Source organism: Trichomycterus rosablanca, chromosome 6 (assembly GCF_030014385.1).
Source record: "Trichomycterus rosablanca isolate fTriRos1 chromosome 6, fTriRos1.hap1, whole genome shotgun sequence".
NCBI lineage: Eukaryota > Metazoa > Chordata > Actinopteri > Siluriformes > Trichomycteridae > Trichomycterus > Trichomycterus rosablanca.
This window is the reverse complement of record NC_085993.1, coordinates 16,306,029-16,330,526: the sequence shown is the minus strand read 5'-3', so window position 1 is coordinate 16,330,526 and position 24,498 is coordinate 16,306,029. Positions and strand designations below refer to the sequence as shown.

Sequence of the window (24,498 nt, the reverse complement as noted above, 5' to 3'; positions counted from 1 at the left end):
TCCAGCCTGGTGAGATTGATAGCCCCTGAATGATTTCTTATAAACCAAGGACACAAGCTGTTGAAACACTTTATGATAGATATGGGACACAAGTGTGTCAGTTAGTGTGTATGTGTGTGAGAGTGTGTGTGTTCCTAAGATTCTTACAGTTTCATTAGTCCAACACTAAAGGTGAGAGAGATGGGTTCACACGTTTAACGGTGGTTCCCACGATAATCAAAAATGCACCTTAACCTGGGGTTCTCATACAAGGTGGTTCTCTATATTTCACTTTTAAAGAGTCTGCTGTGTGTGTAATGTGTTCATGCTGTCTCTGTGGGCCAGTGAAGTTTGGTGCATTCTGTTTAATTTGATAATAATCCTGGAGTGTGCTTACCATTGTGTTCTCTTGATATATTGCACTCTGGGTCTCTGTCAACGCCTGAACATGCCACATGTCTGTGTTTGTAACTTTTTTTTTTTTTACCTCCAGATGATTTTAACATTGTCCTCCAATACATACGTATAATCAGGCTTTCTAAAACGGCATTACATAAAATAAATGAAAATTTTTTAAATAAAACATTATAGAGATCTATCTGTCTGTCTGTCTGTCTGTCTGTCTGTCTGTCTGTCTGTCTGTCCGTCCATCCGTCCATTCAACTATCTATCTATCTGTCTGTCTGTCTGTCTGTCTGTCTGTCTGTCTGTCTGTCTGTCTGTCTGTCTGTCTATCTATCTATCTATCTATCTATCTATCTATCTATCTATCTATCCATCCATCCATCCATCCATCCATCCATCCATCCATCCATCCATCCATCCATCCATCCACCCACCCATCCATCCACCCACCCACCCATCCATCCATCCATCCATCCATCCATCCATCCATCCATCCATCCATCCATCCATTTACCTACCTACCTATGACACCCAAACTTGAAACAAACTTTTATATAACATGTTTCATCTTAAGATGGCAATTTAACCTTTCTGTCCCTTTAAAAGGTGGAGCAACTTGTTTGTTTAGATACCCCTTTGTAAATGCAGATTTTCTAAACATTTGGCATAGAGATAAAAATATTATTTTAAAGACATATTGTTGTTGTTTTTGCAATATTGGAGTGTAATGGCTTACATAATACTAATCAGAAGAGTCTGGCAGTTTGCATAATTATTAAATGTCCCCTTTGAGGAAAATATACAAATATTTTTTTAATATAAAATAAATGTATATTTAATATAAAATAATGTAAATCTACTTTATTTTATTATTTATTGTTTAACTTATATTTTAATAATATTAATATTTATTATTCTATTACACAAATATGTATTATATGAATAAAATTGTATCTGTAAGCACTGCTAATAAGTGTCTTATATGAATTGTATGATTTTTTTTTTTTAGAGTAACTACACAGTTAGTGACCTCTATGTGAGGATTTCTAAGCCTGAAAACACAACCTCAGTTGTCTAAATTTGATCTATGATTCATATGTTGTTTTTTGATTCATCGGTGTGTCCATAGAGTTGACATAGTTTTAAAATATATTTATCTCTGATTCTCTGACCTTTGTCTGTACATAAGAAATATGTCTGTACTAGAACATATTGTTTTCACATATTGTCTGTGTGTTATGTATGAGTCAGGATAACTGGTGGGATGCTTCTGTGAGAGACAGTGTTCGGATCTATGCTTCAGGCAAAGGCGATGTTGTGAGGGAAATAACAGAGCTTGTTCTGAATAGTTTGGGCTTTACCTTTATAAGCTGGGTACAGCTAGGAGGGGCACTAGGAAAAATGGTACTTTCCAATGACCTGAGGAGGTAAACCATTGTTTGGAAGACAATGTAGCAGCTCCTGGTATTAGTTCATCTCAGTGTGAGAACCTCCAAACAACAGCCAGCAGACCAACAAAAGCAAAAACATGCTGCTGAAACCAGAGAGAGAGAGAGAGAGAGAGAGAGAGAGAGAGAGAGAGCTGAACTGGCTGGAAGACATTCTTTTCCACCCCCAACTTTTACAAAATGTGAAAGCATTTACAAAACAGAGTAACCTGAAAGGAAAGATAATCATTTTATTAGGTTAGAAAATAAATCTACTAAACCTAATATTATTAAAAATATAAAAACCACAAAAAAAAAATCCTCCAACAAACATTCCTCCCCATTGTTTAGTTCTTGCTGGTTATCTTTTCAATAAGTCTTAAATGATTTTATTCAACATGGTGGAGCAATGTTAACATTTGTTCCTTTTAATGAAAGGTTTAAATTCCTCAGGTTAGACAGCTAGCATGATGTACAGTAACTTTAATCACCTGTCACATATGTTTAATGAGGTTGAGATCAGGACTGTGCCACTTAAGGGGATCAATTTACTGTTACAATTTAGTGTTGAGTTCGCAATGTCCTTTAATTTTCAGTTGTAATCAGACTGTCTGCCCCTGTGCTGATGGGTATGCACATATTATGATGTTACCACCACCATATTTCATAATGGGGATTAGATTTAAGCCAAAAACCTCTACTTTACTTACATGCTTATTCACTTAAAGTTACTTAAATCTTATTTTTCTCCATTTTAAGTTTTGATGTAAACATGATCTTAAACTTGTGATGCCTGTCTTTATGATTTTGGCACTGCACTGTAGCCATAAGACTGACTGATTAAATATTTACTCAAATGAGCAGGTTTACAGGCAGGTCAAGATTGCAAAGGCTGAAAACAATATCAACAGCAGCTCACCGTGTTCTCTTGTGGGTTCCCTCCTGATATTCCAGTTATCTTTTCCAACCCCAAACATACAGATAGTGGTTTGGCTACTCCAAATGATCACTAGGTTTAAGCATGTGAGTAAACCTCAGAGTGACTGGGATTGGTGCCCTTTCCAGGATGTTCCTGCATTCCTTGTGAAAACATTTAAATGATTTTTTGACATGGTCATTGCTTAGAAGTACTCAGAAGTCCTGCTGTCTCACAATATGAACCAGATTTGACATGCTTAGCATGTGCAGGAGAGAGAGAGAGAGAAATAAAAGGGACAGAGTGCAAAAAAAATGGAAGAGAGAGGAAAAAACAGAAATAAACCCAGGACCCAGTAAGGGTCGCCCAGTACCGAGGTCATAGGTGACAAAAACATCTCAGTCACACCAGATCAGTAACAATAAGCACATTTAAATTCTCAGCCCCCATGTGGTCTCTTTCTTTTGCCTACAACAGGATCAACACCACGTTGCTTTTGATTTTGCCGGCTTCTGTGGGCCCAGTGTGCAGAATACTGCTGTTCTATATTTAAGTGTTCTTAGTCCTCAAAACATGCGCTGGAAACAAAATAACTTCTTTTGGTTTTATTAGCTATTGACTGTGGTTAGCAGCTCCGTCATGCTAAGATGCCCTTGCTGCTCTGTGTCACACGAAATTAAAAAGCTTGTTTACTGGGTTTGGCTTTGAGTAAATGCATATTGCAGTGTATTGTTATGTCTGGGTGGAAACAATTAAAATAAGCAGTTTTTATTGAGGAAATGAAATCGACATATAATGTGAGGCCAGAGGTGGAACACAGTGCTTTTGGGAGGTCAGGAGACAAAGTCAGTGCAATTGGTGTGGGTGCAGGAACAAGCAAATGTGGCTGCATGAACAAGCAAATGTTTAAGCAATATTATTAAAAAGTGGAGGATGGGCAGTATGGTAGTGCCCACCAGTATGGTAAAGTTGATGTGAGACAATGTTTATAGTAAGAAGCATTACATAAATGAGTCTGACTTAACTTGACTGATACACATAACTTGTGTATAATCTACCTCACCATTATTTATTTACTCAGTGCCATGTACTAACCAACACTTGTCTCTAGTCTTGTCTTCCTTTATTTATTTTTAAGCATGCTCGTATTATTGTAATGTTGTCTACCTGCACTGTACTGTACTGTCTTGTACTTTTTGTTCTATGTTGCACCTTGGACCTGTGTAGTGTTCTTATAATAAAAGACCTGGAGGAACGTTGTTTCGTTTCAATATGTACTTGTACAGTGGGGCCAAAAAGTATTTAGTCAGCCACTGATTGTGCAAGTTCTCCTACTTAGAAAGATGTGAGAGGTCTGTAATTTTCATCACAGGTACACTTCAACTATGAGAGACAAAATGAGAAAAAAAAATCCAGGAAATCACATTGTAGGACTTTTAAAGAATTTATTTGTAAATTATGGTGGAAAATAAGTATTTGGTCAATAACAAAAGTTCAACTCAATACTTTGTAACAATACTTTGTTGGCAATGACAGAGGTCAAACGTTTCCTGTAAGTCTTCACCAGGTTTGCACACACTGTAGCTGGTATTTTGGCCCATTCCTCCATGCAGATCTCCTCTAGAGCAGTGATGTTTTGGGGCTGTCGCTGGGCAACACAGACTTTCAACTCCCTCCACAAATTTTCTATGGTGTTGAGGTCTGGAGACTGGCTAGGCCACTCCAGGACCTTGAAATGCTTTTTACGGAGCCACTCCTTCGTTGCCCGAGCGGTGTGTTTGGGATCATTGTCATGCTGGAAGACCCAGCCACGTTCCATCTTCAATGCTCTCACTGATGGAAGGAGGTTTTGGCTTAAAATCTCACGATACATGGCCCCGTTCATTCTTCCCTTAACACAGATCAGTCGTCCTGTCCCCTTTGCAGAACAGCCCCAAAGCATGATGTTTCCACCCCCATGCTTCACAGTAGGTATGGTGTTCTTGGGATGCAACTCAGCATTCTTCTTCCTCCAAACACGATGAGTTGAGTTTTTACCAAAAAGTTCCATTTTGGTTTCATCTGACCACATGATATTCTCCTAATCCTCTTCTGGATCATCCATATGCTCTCTGGCAAACTTCAGACGGGCCTGGACATGTACTGGCTTAAGCAGGGGGACACGGCTGGCACTGCAGGATTTGAGTCCTTCTCGGTGTAGTATGTTACTGATGGTAGCCTTTGTTATTTTGGTCCCAGCTCTCTGCAGGTCATTCATCAGGTCCCTCCGTGTAGTTCTGGGATTTTTGCTCACCGTTCTCATGATCATTTTGACCCCACGGGATGAGATCTTGCGTGGGGCCCCAGATCGAGGGAGATTATCAATGGTCTTGTATGTCTTCCATTTTTTTACAATTGCTCCCACAGTTGATTTATTCACACCAAAATGCTTGCCTATTGTAGATTCACTCTTCCCAGCCTGGTGCAGGTCTACAATTTTCTTCCTGGTGTCCTTCGACAGCTCTTTGGTCTTGGCCATGGTTGAGTTTGGAGTCTGACTGTTTGAGGCTGTGGACAGGTGTCTTTTATACAGATAACGAGGTCAAACAGGTGCCATTAATACAGGTAACGAGTGGAGGACAGAAGAGCTTCTTAAATAAGTTACAGGCCTGTGAGAGCCAGAAATCTTGCTTGTTTGTGGGTGACCAAATACTTATTTTCCACCATAATTTACAAATAAATTCTTTAAAAATCTTACAATGTGATTTTCTGGATTTTTTTTTCTCATTTTGTCTCTCATAGTTGAAGTGTACCTATGATGAAAATTACAGACCTCTCTCATCTTTCTAAGTAGGAGAACTTGCACAATCAGTGGCTGACTAAATATTTTTGGCCCCACTGTAGGTGAAATGACAATAAACCTCTCTTGACTTGACTCTTGACTAGTGTGGTTCCTCTTAAGACTATATTATTTGCTTAAAAGCACCAGGGTATTTAAACCTGGGTTTGTTTCCAAGCAAATACCAGAGTGAACTGGACCTCTGATGTGGACAGTGACAGTAAGTTGTGTGTTCAAATAATTTGGAGACATGAAGATCCTTTGACATGGCTTAAAGTGGCATTCCTGACTTAAATAGCAAACTTAAATACGTAGGTGCAGGCAGACATGCCCTGTATATTTACTGTGTATCACCAATGAAGATTTAGGAAACCATCCAACAAAGTTGAATGAAATTATAGAACGTTCTTTAGCATCAAACAATAATCTGAACTGCCATATTTATTTTGTCCCAGTTTCTTAATCCTAATTTTATTATCTCATATGTATGGGACAGTGGTAGCCTAGTGGGTAGAGCTTTGGGCTACCAGTCAGAAGATTGTCGATTCAAATCCAGACTCTGCAATGCAGCCAACAGCCAACTCTGCAATGTTGGGCCCTTGAGCAAGGCCCTTAACCCTGTCTGCTCCAGGGGCGCCGTACAATGGCTGACCCTGTGCTCTGACCCCAGCTTCCAAACAAGCTGGGATATGCAATTTCATTGTACTGTACACATGTATACATGGTGGTGGTGTGTTAGTGTGTGTTGTGCTGGTATGAGTGGAGCAGACACAGTAGCGCTGATGGAGTTTTTAAATATCTCGTCCACCCACTGTCCACTCTATTAGACACTCCTACCTAGTTGGTCCACCTTGTAGATGTAAAGTCAGAGACGATCGCTCATCTATTGCTGCTGTTTGAGTTGGTCATCTTCTAGACCTTCATCAGTGGTCACAGGACGCTGCCCATGGGGTGCTGTTGGCTGGATATTTTTGGTTGGTTGACTATTCTCAGTCCAGCAGTGACAGTGAGGTGTTTAAAAACTCCATCAGTACTGCTGTGTCTTGTCAGTGTCACTGCAGTGCTGAGAATGACCCACCACCCAAATAACACCTACTCTGTGGTGGTCCTGGGAGAGTCCTGACCATTGCAGAACAGCATGAAAGGGGGCTAACAAAGCATGCAGAAAAACAGATGGACTACAGTCAGTAATTGTAGAACTACAATGTGCTTCTATATGGTAAGTGGAGCCAATAAAATGGACAGTGTGTGTAGAAACAAGGAGGTGGTTTTAATGTTATGGCTGGTGCCAGTACATTGCAGGGCCTAGGTCACCCTTTTAGACATACCCCATCATGTCTGTAGGTAGATGCTTGATTGGCTGATAGCACTAAAAGAAATTTGGCTGCTAGAACTGTTGGCTGATAGCACTGCTAGGGATTCAGACTCTGGATCCTAGAAGTAGTGGGCTAGCTTAATTTAACACTGTGCCACTTGAGTACCCAAACATTTTTATTTTATGCATTAGTGCTGGATGTGGCTGAAAAATAATGAGTGGTGTCCAAATACTTTTGACAATATGGTTTAGGCACTTGTTGTACTCTTATGTCCAGTTTGACCACTACAGCTACACCAAATGTTCCTGTTTGCATTAAACAGTGCAACTGATATAGATGCTGTCATTTTTATACATTTGATTAGCTTCTGGTACGGTGTTGCTTGTATTGATGTCTAGTGAGGAAAGGCATGTCCTTAAGTGATTTCTCATCAATATCCAGATTGAAGTACATATGCTCATATAGATTTGGTCTCTGGGGATGTGTGGGAGAGTATAGCGAGCATGCTGGGATCTTTCGCTTAATGTGTGGATATTGATCTGATGCAGGCAGCAGCGCTAGCATTTGGTAGGCCAGAGAGGCCAAGCAGGTATGACACCTGTTTACTATGCAGCAGGAGCAGAAAGACAGATACAAAACATAAGAGAGAGAGAGAGAGAGTGTGTGAGAGAGAAAGAAAGAGAGAGCTAATTCAATTATCCATTCTTGCTGCAGAGCGAAGGGTAGGGAAGGTTAAGGTAAGACAGGTAATTGGGGCTTGAGCTTTTTGTAGCCTTAGGTGACGAGAGTAGAAGAAGGTGTGAGAAAAAAAACGAAGCAACTCCCAGTGTGCTCCATTTCTCTTCCTATTTGCCATCTGGCTTTAGGCTCTGCATTTCTCCAGCACTCTCTCTCACTCTTTTCTCTCTGAACGGCATTGTTCTGTCACTCAAACCTATGTGAAAACTCCTCCCAGTACACAGAAATGTTTTAAAACCATGAGAACCTGGATATTTTTCTGTCCCCCCCAGATCCACCCCCCCTTCCACCCTTTCTACGCTCACCTGCAGTTTACTGATCTTAAAAATACCTCTTGACCTTTTCTGCTTCTATTTTTCTTGGTTTGTTGTGTTGGTGTGTCTCAGCCTGACTTTGTGTCTTGACATTGGTGACATTTATGGCCCTGCTGATCAGCGGCAGCTGTTCGGCGTATGTACAGCTTCTTTAAAAAACAAACTGATTACTGGATGAACATGTCTTGGTATAGCATATGTTAACTTCACATATATAAATGTATGTTTTGTACAACCCCAAATCAGAAAAAGTTGGGACAGCATGGAAAATGCAAATAATAAAAAAACACAGAGTTTCTTACATTAACTTTGACTTTTATTTGATTGCAGACAGGATGAACTTCTGACTGGTCAACTTCATTTCATTTATTAATAAACATCCATTCCTGCATTTCAGGCCTGCACCACATTCCAAAAAAAATTGGGACAGTAAAGCATTTTCCACTTTGTAATGTGAGCAGCATGTGGTTTTGCATTGTCTTGTTGAAAAATGCATGGACGTCCCTGGAAAAGATGATGTCTTGAAGGCAGCACATGTTGCTCTAAGATCTCAATGTACTTTTCTGCATTAATGCTGCCATCACAGCAGTATAAATGACCTTTGCCTGGGGCACTGACACATCCCCATACCATGACAGACCCTGGCTTTTGGACTTGTTGAGGGATCGAAGATCACGGGCGTTTAGCTTAAGTTTGCACCCTTGGCTCTTACGCACTGAAATTCCTCCCGATTCCTTGAATGGTTTAATAATATTATGCACTGTAGAGGGAGAAATATGCAAATCCCTTCCAATCTTTCTTTGAGGTACATTGTTTTTAAACATTTTAATAATTTTCTTACGCATTTGTTGACAAACTGGAGATCCTCTGATCATCTTTGCTCATCAAAGACTCAGCCTTTCCTGGATGCTGCTTTTGTACCAAACCATGATTACAATCACCTGTTGACATCACCTGTTTGGAATCACATCATTATTTGCAGAATGCAGGAATGGAGGTATATTAACAAATGAAATGAAGTTGAGCAGACAAAACATGAAGTATCTCAGGTTCGTCCTGTCTGCAAGCAAATAAAAGTCAAAGTAAATGTAAGGAACACTGCATTTTTATTTTATTTGCAATTTCCATACTGTCCCAATTTTTTCTGATTTGGGGTTGTGTACTAATTTGTCATGTTTTTAATACAGAACAAAGTGGATTTGGACCTCCTTGCTGAGAGGTGACACTGCTACCCACCAAGCCACCTCGCCACACCGAAATGTATGTTTAAGTTTATGTTTTATGCATTTAACATTATATTAGATGTAACTGAAAAGGGTAAACCTGTGCTTATTAATAAGTAAATGATCTTGACGTAAGCAGAAAAAAACTGAGGAGGATAACAACTTCTATTCTGTCTCAGGTCTCATCACATCACCTGACTGATGATCATTTTACTATACTCATTATCATAGATTAAAACAAAAAACAAACCAAAGCAAACCAAAAAATCTTTACTCTTTTAACTCTTGTCAGTGTATCTGATTGTTATGATATCTAAATACTCATCCCAGCGTGTGTGTTACTCCGGTTCAGATTACATTTAAGGTTTATGCACATGAAGATTACATGTTTAGCGTGCGGATAAACAATCCATTTCAATTCTGCATCTGAAATAAACTCATTTGGATTGATGAAAATCTTTTTATGTAAACAAACCATCGACTCCTGATTTCTAACTCTCATTTAGGACTTAAACTGAATGCATGAAGCGATATTGTAAATACATGGCCACAGTAAACTTCCTTTAGGGATTGTGTTATGGTCTGTGTCATTTATATATTATGTACCATATGCTTTATATACCATTAGAATAGCTGAGTTATACTACTAGCTTTTTGTCCTTTTTCTCTTTGAGCTTTTACAGCGCACATGTCTCTGTAGTCATGGAGTGGGTTTATGTGTCCGTGAGTGTGTTTGTTGAGTGTCTTTATAGCTGTGTCTGTGGGGGAGAGGAGCAGACACTGGAACACTACTAAAACCACACATAATCAAAACAAGACTGCAGAACCCACTGCTGTACCCTGCATAACCCCAAACCAAGTCTGTTTGACTTATTGTTGTCTTTTTTTCCCTTTATGCTTGCATTTCAATTGTTAGAGTGCCCTTTCATTGTTGGGTTAGATTAAAGAGTGATAAACGGGATTTTAAGAAAATTAAATACACTGAACAACATGTCTTGCTTTTTTGTTTACTGGTACAGATGTGTTTGAAATAAACCATTATATTAGTTTTAGCTGTGCCTCGAACCGCACTTACTCATCCATTCTGTCATTTTGAATCATTGTTTTATTTAAAGCAGTATCATGCACATAGAGCCTATGCCAGATCCACAGAAAGCAGGAAATGATGGGATGCCAGTTCATCACCCACTTTATCTTCACTTACTTACAACTAGGAGCAATTACTAGCATGTTTTTGGGAAGTGTTGGCACTCAGCAAAGTCAAGAAAAACCCCATACAGACAGTAACCAGAGGTGAGGATCAAATTTAGATCTTCTGCATGACCACGCTACCTCCAAACTGCCCACAAATGTACTAAATAGTATGTCAGATTGTTTACTACCAATGGCATCAGCATCCCCAAATCAGTTAACTTGCTAACTGCTAATAATCTGAAATTAAAAGATTTATTATAAATAAAAATGCATGTTTATGATAATACCTTAATAGTATGTATACTGTTACATTATAGATATACTGTAGATATACTTTATTTGTCATATATACATATACAGGTGTACAGTACAATGAAATTCTTTCTTCGCATATCCCAGCTTGTTTGGAAGTTGGGGTCAGAGCGCAGGGTCAGCCATCGTATGGCACCCCTGGAGCAGACAGGGTTAAGGGCCTTGCTCAAGGACCCAACAGTGGCTGCATAGCAGAGCCTGGATTTGAACCCCCAATCTTCCGGTTGATAGCCCAAAGCTTTACCCACTAGGCTACCACTGTCCCACTGTAACAGTAACTAAAATGAGCCAAAACTAGCAAAACATATAGTAATCTCAACTGTGCAAAGGTAAGGGTTGCTTGCATACAGCTATAAGACAGCAGACACAGAGTAATATACACCGATCAGCCATAACATTAAAACCACCTCCTTGTTTCTACACTCACTGTCCATTTTATCAGCTCCACTTACCAATTACTGACTGTAGTCCATCTGTTTCTCTTCATGCTTATTTAGCCCCCTTTCATGCTGTTCTTTAATGGTCAGGTCTCTCCCAGGACCACTACAGAGTAGGTATTATTTGGGTGGTGGATCATTCTCAGCACTGCAGTGACACTGACATGGTGGTGGTATGTTAGTGTGTGTTGTGTTGGTATGAGTGGATCAGACACAGCAGCGCTGATGGAGTGACCTCACTGTCACTGCTGGACTGAGAATAGTTCACCAACCAAAAATATCCAGCCAACAGCGCCCCATGGGCAGCGTGCTGTGACCACTGATGAAAGTCTAGAAGATGACCAACTCAAACAGCAGCAATAGATGAGACATCGTCTCTGACTTTGCATCTACAAGGTGAACCAACTAGGTAGGCGTGTCTAATAGAGTGGACCGTGAGTGGATATACCAGCACAACACACACTAACACACCACCACCATGTCAGTGTCACTGCAGTGCTGAGAATGACCCACCACCCAAGTAATATCTGCTCTGTGGTGGTCCTGGGCGAGTCCTGACCATTGCAGAACAGCATGAAAGGGGTCTAACAAAGCATGCAGAGAAACAGATGGACTACAGTCAGTAATTGTAAAACTACAAAGTGCTTCTATATGGTAAGTGGAGCTGATAAAATGGACAGCGAGTGTAGAAACAAGGAGGTGGTTTTAATATTATGGCTGATCGGTGTACAAGCACGGTAGGTAACTTAGCTGAATTAGTATTTGAGTCATATTGTACATCATATTACTTTGATGTACAGCATTTTATTTATTAGTCATATCTAAGATTATTAGTATGCAAGATTTGTACTAAGCTAACAGGCTGAAGTTTCTTGCATTTTGGAGGAGAGTTTTGGGGTTAGATGAAACAAAAAGCCCACAGGTCTGTGTGTGAGCCCCCAAGTCTGCCCACATTAACCAAATGTTTAAAAGAAGGTAAGACATTCTAACCCGGCTATGTATCTACTGTCAAACATGTAAGAGATGTGTTTTTAATACTGTTTTGCTGCCAGTGGAACTGGTAGATGACAGATCTACCTCAATCAATCGTTAAATGACATTAAAGACTTGAACTGATTAATCTTGTGTGTGTAGAACATGATGTTAAAATCCTAATAAATAAATAAATAAATAAATATTTCTGAGAATGGGACTGTTGCAATGACAACCTCTGTAGGCAGTTGTAGCCTAGTGGTTAAGGTACTGGACTATTAATCGAAAGGTTGCTGGTTCAAGCCCCACCACTGCCAGGTTGCCACTGTTGGGCCCTTGAGCAAGGCTCTTAACCCTCAATTGCTTAAACAATATACTGTCACAGTACTCACGTTGGATAAAAGCGTCTGCTAAATGCCGTAAATGTAAATGAAATGTAAATCTAGGAGACAGTTGGGTGTTTTATTAAGATCATGATCTAAAATGTCAAAACGGAAAACGAAATAGGGAAAAAGCAATTGCATAGATCATTAAAATCTCAAGACTATGCATGTCTCTGTGGATGCTCATCCCCTTTAATTGAAACGGTCCTAAATAAGTTTTAACCACTAAAAGGTAGTTTAAAGGGATCATTATTAGATTTATTTTACTATTGTGCAGACATAAAGACAATTATTATTATTAATATTATTATTCATTCATTTATTGTCTGTTTTATCACCACTGTATTCTGGGCAGGGTTACGATTCCGATTTATTGGATAATAGAAAGGAACACCCCGGACAGTCCATCACAGGGCAGACACACACATTTAAACACTCTCACACAAGACAATTTCTAGTTGCTCCAATTAGCCTGAATGCATGTCTTTGGACTTCTGGGAGAAAGATGAAGCACCCAAAGGAAACTCACATGGACACATGGAGAACATGCAAACTCAACACTCAAAAAAGGACCATGGCTGCCCAGCTATGGAATCAAACCCAGACCCTATTATTACAATCTATTGCCTCTCTCTCTGTGTTCACATTAAATGGATGTGACACATAATGTGCATATCGAAATTCGGAATTCACCACTACTTCTAAAAAATAAAATACCATTGTTAAGTCAAACATGAAAATGTTCTTTATCTTTGTGTGTGTGTGTGTGTGTGTGTGTGTGTGTGCATTGTGTTTTGGGGGATGGGACAGGTACCTAACATCCATTCCATACCACCAGATGGACCCTATCCATTATTGATAATCCCCCAAAGTCAGCAGGAATTTGATACCACATTAATAATTCACACGTTTGTGATTAGGGACATATTTCTTGGAGTGGCTAATTTAATTACGCGACAAGTAAAATGGCCTAAAGGTCCAAATCTTTAAAGTAATATAATCAGATTATAGATTATAAAAAGGCCGTAGGAATGTAAAAATGGTGTATTTCCCATGATTTTACAACTACAACGTCTGGGTGCAAAAATACCAATTTGCAGGCATTTGAAAAACAAAATTGATTAGGTGGCCTTTTAGAAGTTTTAGAACCACAAATGTAAAACTACAGCTCAAAAGCTCACATTTTACTGCTCAAGAAACTTTGAAGAAAGAAAAGAAGCATTATGTGAATAAAACACCAGGGGTATTCAATTGTTTGAATGCTGACATGTCATTTTGCTATCTCATAATTTATTACTGCTTATAACTGCTAATTATATTTGCTTGCATTTGTCACAGCTAAACAACACAATATATTATTGTGTATTAGAGCCAAATTCTGTAATGAATGTTCATAGCAAATGATTTTATAGTACGCAAACAGGTCAAAATAGAGACATTTGCCTTTTCTTAGCCAGTGCAACTTACAGCCATGGTATTTGTATATTATATCTAATTATTCCAGTATTAAGGGTGTACATAGCAGGTTGTCCTGAACATGTTCCCCTATTAAGCATTGGTAGACTGGGGGCAGCACTGTGGCTCAGTGGGTAGCACTGTCGCCTCACAGCAAGAGCACCCTGGGTTCGATTCCCAGGTGGAGCGGTCCGGGTCCTTTCTGTGTGAAGTTTGCATGTTCTCCCTGTGTCTGTGTAGGTTTCCTTCCACAGTCCAAAGACATGCAAGTGAGGTGAATTGGAGATACAAAATTGTCCATGACTGTGTTTGACAATAAAAACTTGAACTGATGAGTCTTGTGTAACCAGTAACTACCTGTCCTGTCATGAATGTAACCAAAGTGTGTAAAACATGACGTTAAAATCATAATAAATAAATAAATAAATAAATTAATTAATTAATTAATAAATAAATAAATTAATTAATTATTGGTAGACTGGAACATCGGGGTGGTGTCACAACAGGCTAATACTTTGGCCCAAAGTTGATAAGTCTTGAGTCTTATGCTTAGTGATAGAACTAGTACCAGCCTGTCCAGGTCTATATCAGACACACTTGGTTGTGTCTACAGAAGGGAAGGTTGGATGGGGTATAACCTCCTTGCTGCTTCAACAGGAGTGAGTGAGCTGGAGTGAGTGGAATGGAAACCAAGCAATAAAAGGAGAAGAAATGAGGCAATGAAAAAAGGAAACACAGAGGAGAAAGATTGAGACAAAGTGAGACACAATAATGTGAGATGAGATAAGACAAGACATGAACAAGGAAAGGAAAAAAAAGAGGATGAAAAAGGGGAGATAAGATGAGGCATTCACATTTATATTTTCAGCATTTAGCAGACGCTCTTATCCAGAGCAACTTACAGAAGTGCTTTAATAGTGAACATTACCTTACTTAAGTTTAAGTAAACAACAGTTCAAGAATACAAATCGGCTGAAATGAATTCTGTTAGAATGATTTTTTTAATGAATAAGTTAATTAATAAGTACATGTTAGTTCTCAGATTAAGTGCTCAGTATAAAGGTCGTTTGAAGACAGTGAGAGACTCAGATGTTCGCACAGACAGAGGAGGTTCGTTCTATCACTTGGGTACAATTACAGAAAAAAACCTTGATGCTTCTCTTCCCTGAGTTCTGAGTAGAGGATCAAGGTGAGCGAGACTAGTGGCTCGGAGGTTGTGTGGTACAGAGCGGGGTGTGATGAGTTCTCTAAGGTAGTTTGGCGCTGGTCCATTCATGGCTTTGTAGGCGACCATCAGTGTTTTAACTAAATGTGGGCAGCTACAGGAAGCCAGTGAAGAGAACGCAGCAGTGTGGTGATGTGGTTGTGTTTAGGTTGGTTGAAAACCAGTCGAGTAGCTGCATTTTGAGTGAGTTGTAAGGGTTTAATAGTGGACATGGGAACACCTGCCAGGAGGGAGTTGCAGTAGTCCAGCCAGGAGATTACAACTGATTGGACAAGAATCTAAGTGGCTTTCATAGAGAGAAAAAGTTTAATCTTCTTGATGCTATAAAGAAGGAACTGGCACAGTTTTGTCATGTTGGCTACATGAGGAGAGAAGGACATCTGGTTATCCAGGACAACATCAAGGTTTTGTGCCTTGTCAGATGGTTTGATCTGAAAGTCATCAAGAGAGATGACTAGGTCTTGGGTTGGAGTTTGATCTCCAGGAATAAGTATCAGCTCTGTCTTGCTGGGATTAAATTTTAGGTAATGAGGCAAAGGAAAACATGACAGGACATTTTAGATTAGAAAAAAATAGACAAGAGAGAAGTAAAGATAAATAGATAGAAGCCAAAAACAGTGGCAAAGAGAATAGAAAACATGACAGAAGAAAAGGGAAGAGAACATTTGGGAGTGGCTCAGCCTGGACTGATAGGTCAACAGGGACACATAAAGCTCTGAAGCAGCAGCTCAGTCCTGTCTGCACGCCTCACTGAAAGATTCATACTCTTCTTTTAGTGAAGCAAAGATGGAACTTTGTAATAAACATGAAGGAGCATGGAATAGTGTCTGTGTGTATATATGTGTGTGTGTGTGTGTGTGTGGGGGGGGGGGTGTCAGAGAGAGAGAGAGGGTTTGATCTTTCCTCACCTTGTCTTATCCTGCTTTTCTCTCTCACCCCGTGCTCCTTAAACGCTCCACTAATCTGATCAGAGAAACACGAGCTTCATCATCGATTCCCTCTCATTCTTGATTTCTCATTCGTCCTGCCTCAGAGTCATGGCGTGCAGTGCTAAAACAAAACGAAAACTGTCCTCAGAGAGAGAAGGAGAATAAATTAGTCAATGTTTTTTCTTTTTCTTTATTTGTTCCGTCTGATCCGAACACCGAGTAATATTCAGCCATGCTCCCACTGCTACCAAGCTGATATTTACGTTATGAGGGTTCTTCAAAAAGTTTCCGCACCTTTTAACTCTATTTATTAAGAATTAAAAAAACAAATGACATCACTTTTCTACATAGTCACCTTCCTTTGTGATCTGTTGATGCATGCTCAATAATCCAGGTACACAAATCCACAAAGTTGAATCAGTTCATCTGGACACAAGTTTGTTGTAGAGATACGTTTCGTCACTCAATCCGAATGACTTCTTCAGTCTGAAGTCAGTTCTTCACTGAAGAAGTCATTCGGATTGAGTGACGAAACGTATCTCTACAACAAACTTGTGTCCAGATGAACTGATTCAACTTTGTGGGCTTCCTTTGTGATGCATTTTAATGCCCTCAGCAAAAATGCTTTTGGTTGAGCACGAAGCCAATGATGCACCACTGCTTTCACATCATCATCACATGAAAATCTTCTTCCCCTTTAAAGCTTCTTTGAGGGTCCAAAAAGGTGGAAATCAGATTAAGCTAAATCCGGACTATAAGCTCTCTCTACACAGAAGCTTTAAGGGGAAGAAGAATTTCATGTGATGATGATGTGAAAGCAGCGGTGCATCAGTGGCTACGCACTCAACCAAAAACATTTTTTGCCGGTGGCATTGCACCCGAAGGTGACTATGTAGAAAAGTGATGTCATTTGTTTTTGAAATTCTTAATAAATAGGAAACTTTTTGAAGAACCCCTTATATATTTAAAATACAGTTTCTTCTTTATGTCAAAAATATTTATGTAACCTTATATTTTATGGTATACTAATAACATTGACATGGCATAATCTGAAATCATGGTTGGTGTAACAAATGATTAAACTCTAGAATGTTTATAATACAAATCAGTTATGCAATAGTCTATTACAAAAGTACATTTTCTGAAGAAAGATGGGAGAAAAGGCAAGCCACATTTGAGGAAGATCTGTGTCAATATGTCTGTTAGGGAAAATGTAATAACCTTAATTAAAGTTTATAGCACAGTTATAGGACAGATCACAGAACAGACAAACAGAAAAACAAAACTGGAAACAAACTAGACAGAAGCAAAACTATAAACAAGGTAAAAAAATACTTGATAGTAGGTATGAAACACACAAATCAATCAGAAATAATCTTTAGTAGTGCATTCAGTGTAATATTTTGTGAAAGTGTAGTCTTGTCATAAAGATATCAATTATTTGAGCTACAGTGCTAATATTAAATTAGCATACCCAACTAAAACAATACAAAAAATTGGTAGTAATACAATAGAAACTAGGTATAAAATTAAACAACATCATTCAAGCATTTTGTATATGATTTAAATAGATTATTATCATACTAAACTGTATTATTGGTTAGCCAACATAATCAAACTGTAGATAATCAATAGCTTTAAACAGCATAAAACAGAAAGATGGCAAAAGAAAAGAGAAAACTGCAGATGTAAGAACATGTTGCTGAAGGGAAAATATCAGTTGGCATTTTGCAAAGCACCTCTTAAGTTAAGCAAACATGCAGCGTCTGAGCAGAACCAGCTGTTCAGAACGAGCGTTGGCATTGGTATGAAAATAAAATGCCGGTTAATAGAAATAATAACTGCTGGGCCCTCCAGGACTCAGTAAAAGAGGCCCAGCTATGGCAAGCCCCAAAGCTAAAGCCCAGACAGCACATGTCATCATCCCTCGCGTAACTTGATGGTGTATGAATCTGCTCTGGAGCAGCATAAGCACTCGAAGCCTTGGGTATCTCTGCCCATGTTAATACTGGCACTGTGCCACCAGAGGCAGAGGTGTAATACGTCATGATCTGGGCACTGGATTCCCTGTAATTAAATGGAATGGAAAAGCCCATCTCACTTGATTATGTTTTGTTAGCCAAACCAGCTCTGTGTTTTTTGTTTCTTGCTGTTGGATGGCTGTTTTTATTTTCTGTATGTCTTCATGCTTTTTGTTCAATTATGGTTGTTAGACACACCCAACTATGTATATACATACATAAATGTATAAACAAATCTCTATATCATCTTACCATATTTTTAGTGGTTAATATAATGGCAAATATGTTTCCCCTAAAGTTTTTAGCTTTGAAAAAAGCTACTAGCATAAACCGCCTGGAGAAAAGCATGTCACTCAGACTTTGAAAATAAAATAAAAAACAAAGGCTATGTACAACTAAATGTTTTCATATAAATTAAATTACTAACCCCATTTCATGAAAAGTTGGGACACTTTGCGGGCGGCATGGTAGCTCGGTGTGTAGCACTGTCGCCTCACAGCAAGAAGGTCTTGGGTTCGATCCACAGGTGGGGCGGTCCGGGTCCTTTCTGTGTGGAGTTTGCATATTCTCCCTGTGTCTGCGTGGGTTTTCTCTGGGTACTCCGGTTTCCTCACACAGTCCAAAGACATGCAAGTGAGGTGAATTGGAGATACAAAAATTGTCCAGAACTATGTTTAATATAACCTTGTGAACTGAAGAACCTTGTGTAATGAGTAACTACCGTTCCTGTCATGAATGTAGCCAAAGTGTAATAAACAAACAAACAAACAGTGTATTTTGTAAATATAAACACATTTAGAATTTGCTGTCTGCAACACACTCCAAAAAAGTTGCCAAAAAAGACTGAAAAGTTGATAAATATTCCAGTTGTGAAACATTCCACAATAAGCAGGTGAATTAATTACAGGTGAGTATAGATTGGGTCTGAAACAGGGTTTCACCTTAGACAATGATGAGTTTCTGCACTTTTATATTTTGGTTGGAAACAGTGAGGGTGGGAGGAGCAGTAATTGGTCGTCTCTGAGAGACTAAGAGAGAGCTTATAGCACCATTTGATTTCCACCTTTTTGGAAGCTTTAAGAGGAAGAAGATTTTCATGTGATGATGAAGAGAAAGCAGCGGTGCATTAATGGCTACACACTCAACCAAAAACATTTCTTGCTGATTGCATTAAAAACTTGGTACGGCTCTGGGAAAATGCATCGCAAAAAAAGGTGACTATGTAGAAAAGTAATGTCATTTGTTTAATTGTCAGTACAAAATGAACACTTCTCAACATAAGATTGTAAAAAAAAATAGGTCTATTACCATCTACTCTACATACTATTGTGAAAAGATGAGAATTCAGAGAAAATCTCAGTTCATGTAGGACAAGGCCAGAAACCACTATTGAATATTTGTGACCTTCAAGCCCTCAAACAGGACTGCATGAAAAACCATCATGCTACTGTGATAAATATATCCACATAGACTTAGACAACAGTAGCCACTGACTTTTGAGCAACTAAAGTCTTGTATCAAGCATAAGTGGAGAATATTTCCACTTCAGTTCCCAAAGCATTACAAGGTCTCATTAACAGAAAAGTTGATTGAATAACACAGAGCTAAACATGCCTCTGTCCCAACTTTTTTGAGTGTGTTACAGGCATCAAATTCTAAACTAAGCTGTTTAGTTTATTAGATTTTTTTTCTTTCAACTTTTGTCAGTTAAATAAAGATACAGATTATTTTTATTGCATTTTGCACAATGTCCCAACTTTTCTGGAAAATAATTTATTTTATTAGGATTTTAACATCATGTTTTACAAATTTTGGTTACATTCATAACAGGAAATTACTGGTTACACAAGATTCATCAGTTCAAGTTTAATGTCAAACACAGTCATGGACAATTTGTATTTCCAATTCACCTCAATTACATGTCTTTGGACTATGGGAGGAAACCAGAGCTTCTAGAGGAAACCCACACAGACATGGGGAGAACATGCAAACTGCACATAAAAGGGACCTGGACCGCTCCACCTGGGAATCAAACCCAGGACCCTCTTGCTGTGAGGCAACAGTGCTAGGCACCAAGCCACAGTGCTGTCCACTTTTCTGGAAATTGGGCTTGTACATCAGAACAGACCTTAAATATCATTTCAAAATCTGTTCTACATCTACATACATTGAATGAAGAAAGTATCCAGACCCCATCACAGATTTTGTGCATGATGTGCATTTAATTTTGAATGGATATGATTGCCATTTTTACCCTACAATCAACACGTAATCACTTATAATGATGGTAAAAACCAGGCACTGCACATCACCTGGCTAACATCACCCCTACGATGAAACATCAGTGTTTCTCAGCAGCAGGGGCTGGGAGGCTGATTAGAAGTGAGGGATAGATTAATGCAGCCACATACATTAAAATCCATTTTAAAAAAACCTCCTCCAGAGCACACACAGACTGGACTGACAGTTCCTTTTCAACGGGCAAAACTTAAACCTGACTGAGATATCTAGGAGGAAGCTTTTATTTGTCATATATACATATACAGGTGTACAGTACAATGAAATTCTTCCTTCGCATATCCCAGCTTGTTTGGAAGTTGGGGTCAGAGCGCAGGGTCAGCCACTGCATGCTGCCCCTAGAGCAGAGAGGGTTAAGGGCCTTGATCAAGGACCCAACAGTGGCTGGATGGCAGAGGTGGGATTCGAACGCTCAACCATTCAGTTGATAGCCCAAAGCCCTACCCACTAGGCTACCATTGTCTGTGGAGAGATGTAAAGATGACAGTTCACAGACTCTTGCCAACCAGTCTAATGTAGCTTGAAAGGATCTGCCATGATGAATAGGATAAACTGCTTTAATCCAGATGTGCAAAACTTGTAGATATGTGTCCAAGAAGACTTGTAGCTGTAATTGCTGTAATTGCTGTAATTGCCAAAGGGGGTCTAAACAAGGGTCTGAATTCTCTATATATTAATGTGAGATTTTACATTTTGCTTCTTAATACATTTTTAAAAATGTCTAAAACATGATTTCACTTTGTCATTGTGGATGATTAAGTGCAGATTGAAGGGTGAAAATGGCAATTAAATCCATTCAAAGGTAAATCCACGACACAATTAAGTGTGCAAAAAGTTGAGGGGTCTGGATACTTTCTGAATACACTGTATTACATATTGAAGGTTTGACTGCAGTACATATATTGGCCTCAGAGGTCTTAGCAGGGCCTACTTGTGAAAGTTTCACAGATGACAGCTCTTCAAAGCAAGATATATGGAGGTGGTAACCAGTACCAGATTTTCTGGGTTTAAAGCAGAAACAAAGACATACAGAGGAAGAAAAAAAGCACTGTGACTACATGTAACAACTTCTCACTGCTGGTGAATGAATGACTAAATGATAAACTGTTCTGATATAAAACAATGCATACTCTCTTATGACTTCTTTTGTCTTCTCTGGTCCACTAAGTTTGTTTGGCACCGGGTGGCAAATGCTCTACAGTCATCTAATTATTACAGTAAAGGGGAAAAAGGGGAAAAAAGACAAACGCATGTCTATAAATCAATGTCATCACAATAACTGAAAGAGAGAGAGAGAGAGAGAGAGAGAGAGAGAGAGAGGAAGGGAGAGAGAAAGAACATGAAAATGACAAGAAAAAGGAGAAGTGTGAGAACATAAAGAGAAAGCAGGTAAGGGCGGTACTGTAATACTGAAGATATTAGTCATGCCAACGATGGCACGGATGATACATGCTTTTTTCTGAAAGAACAGCGTATCATTTTAGTCTACCTTTAATATAAAGCTGAATCACTGCACTAAACGTCTATAGATATGACAGGGAAATAATACAAACAACATTGTTGTTTTGACAAACCTGTCAAAACATGAACATAAAATAATGTGCTCATATGATCAGTATTTTATTTAACATTATTAATAATGATTCACAGGAATGTAGATCTACAGTATATATACACACACACACACACACACACACACACACACCTAGGACAATTAAGTAGCTCCAATTAACCTAAACATAAACTTTCAATTTTCTGTTGAAAATACAACACCAAATCAGAAAAAGTTGGGACAGCATGGAAAATGTGAATAAAATAAAAACACAGAGTTTCTGACATTTACTTTGACTTTTATTTGATTGCAGACAGGATGAACCTGAGATATTTCATGTTTTGTCTGCTCAACTTGATTTCATTTATTAATAAACATCCATTCCTGCATTTCAGGCCTGCAACACATTCCAAAAAAAGTTGGGACAATAAAGCATTTACCACTTTGTAATGTTGCCATTCCTTTTCACCACACTTAAAAGACGTTTTGACACCGAGGATACCAAGTGATTTGGTGTTTCAGTTTTTATTTTGTCCCATTCTTTCTGCAAACACGTCTTAAGATGTGCAACAGTACGGGGTCGTCATTGTCGCATTTTTTGTTTCAAAATTATCTATTGGGGACAGGTCAGGACTGCAGGCAGGCCAGTCCAGTATCCGTACCCTCTTCTTCTGCAGCCATGCCTTTGTAATGTGAGCAGCATGTGGTTTTGCATTGTCTTGTTGAAAGTTGACGTCCCTGGAAAAGATGATGTCTTGAAGGCGGCATATGTTGCTCTAAGATCTCAATGTACTTTTCTGCATTAATGCTGCCATCACAGAAGTGTAAATGACCTTTGCCAGGGGCACTGACAATCCCCATACCATGACAGACCCTGGCTTTTGAACTTGTTTCTGATAACAGCTCTCAATGGGTTGGAGCCCTGTGTAGTGTATTCCTTCCTTGCATCCAGTTTTTCTCCCCACTGAAACAGACTGTCCCGCTGCAACCCTGACCAAGACAAATCAGTTGATGTACATCACAGGGCATCAAATACTAGGGACAGTTGATAATAGCCTGGCTTAACTTAACCTATTAGGAATCAAAGAAGACATACATTAAAACTGTTCTCTGTACTGGCACATAGGCTATAGACTAAATTTTCCCTTGCTGCCCTGTGATTAAAAAGTGTCCACTGAGAAATGACTAGAGCAAGATTAACACACATTGTGCATGAAAATAGCTTTAGTTAATAAACCCAACCTTTTTTAAGGCTCAGGTCAGAGCGGAGGGTAAGCTATTGTACAACACCCCTGGAGAAGACAGGGTTAGGGCCTTGCTCAAGGGCCCAACAGTGGCTGCATAGCAAAGCCTGGATTTAAACCGATAGGCTTTCAAATGATAGCCCAAAGCTCTATCCACTAGTCTACTACTGTCCCTGTACACCTTTAACAAGCACTAACAGATTGTGTTGCATAATAAAAAATCACTTAGTTTAAACAGTGTTTCAAATCCCAACACTTTTGCACCAGCTACAATCAAACCAGAGAAACACACACTACCATGTCATTACTATGTTAGTTTAGTTACAGAGCTGACAATGGTCACCCAAACATCATCTGGCCATTAGGGGGTCCTGTATTGGTCTTTTTAATTGATAAATGGGGTACAATCATATACTGAATACTCATGTGTATCATAGGTGTAGTTTATAAATGATTCTAGGAATGTACGTATTAGAATGTACGTAGGTTTACCCAATAAAGTGCTAAGTGAGTTTATAGTAGCTTTTATTTGTAGGTAGACATGAGTGGGATTTTAGTTTTGGAGTGTTGATTTAAAGACATTTGGCAACATCCCTAATTTGTCTTCATCCCTAACTGCACATCACTGTGTCACTCTTACATAAGCACCTATTAAATTATATTACTTATTTTTTCATCAACAAGGCAACTTAAAGCTAGCCTTTATAGCACATAAAATATGGAACTGTGAAACTGAATGACGAAGTACTAATAACGCTAATGCTAATAAAATGCAAGCAACAATTACTGCAGTCCTAGCATGAATTGTAAACACTGCCAAGTATTTTCATACACTTTCACTCTGCTCTTCATGTGTGGTATATTACCATAGCCATAAATGCCCTTTCACTGGAGCACAGACCAGTAGGTCGTGATGTAAGCATGTGTGGGTCTGCAGAAATGTCTCCACTGGAACCAGCATCATGTGGAGTTGATTAGAACTCTGTACTTACTTACAAGCATGCACCTCTTAGCCCTCATCTGGATCCAAGCAGATCCTGGGCCCAGAATTCACCCTTAATACAACCCCCTAAAGCTCACATGCGTGCGCACACACACACACACACACACACACACACACACACACACACACACTGGGAGAGAGAGAGGCCTTAGGCCGGGTTGATTGACAGGTTGGGGTTGTGCATTTGGGTTAAGCTAGACAAGGGGGGCGACGTGGGGAACAGTGGATTAGGGGCGGTGAGCTTCATTAACCTAAATGTTTACACAAGCTGATCCCGGGCATTGAATGCTTTTCCTTCCCACAAGTGTCCCCCATCAGCCCCTGCTACACTGGACAG

At 39.2% G+C, this 24,498-nt stretch overlaps 1 long non-coding RNA gene across 1 annotated transcript in view; it reads right to left on the bottom strand.

Moving 5' to 3' along the window:
- Nucleotides 1-1,741: 1,741 nt before the first annotated feature.
- LOC134316309 (uncharacterized) overlaps nt 1,742-24,498 on the bottom strand; it is a 63,525-nt gene continuing 40,768 nt past the window's right edge. Inside the window, exons 3-4 of the long non-coding RNA XR_010013074.1 lie at nt 16,023-16,164; nt 1,742-1,918 (exon numbers count right to left, since the gene is read on the bottom strand). This is a non-coding gene — a long non-coding RNA (uncharacterized LOC134316309). The remainder of the gene's footprint in view (nt 1,919-16,022; nt 16,165-24,498) is intronic.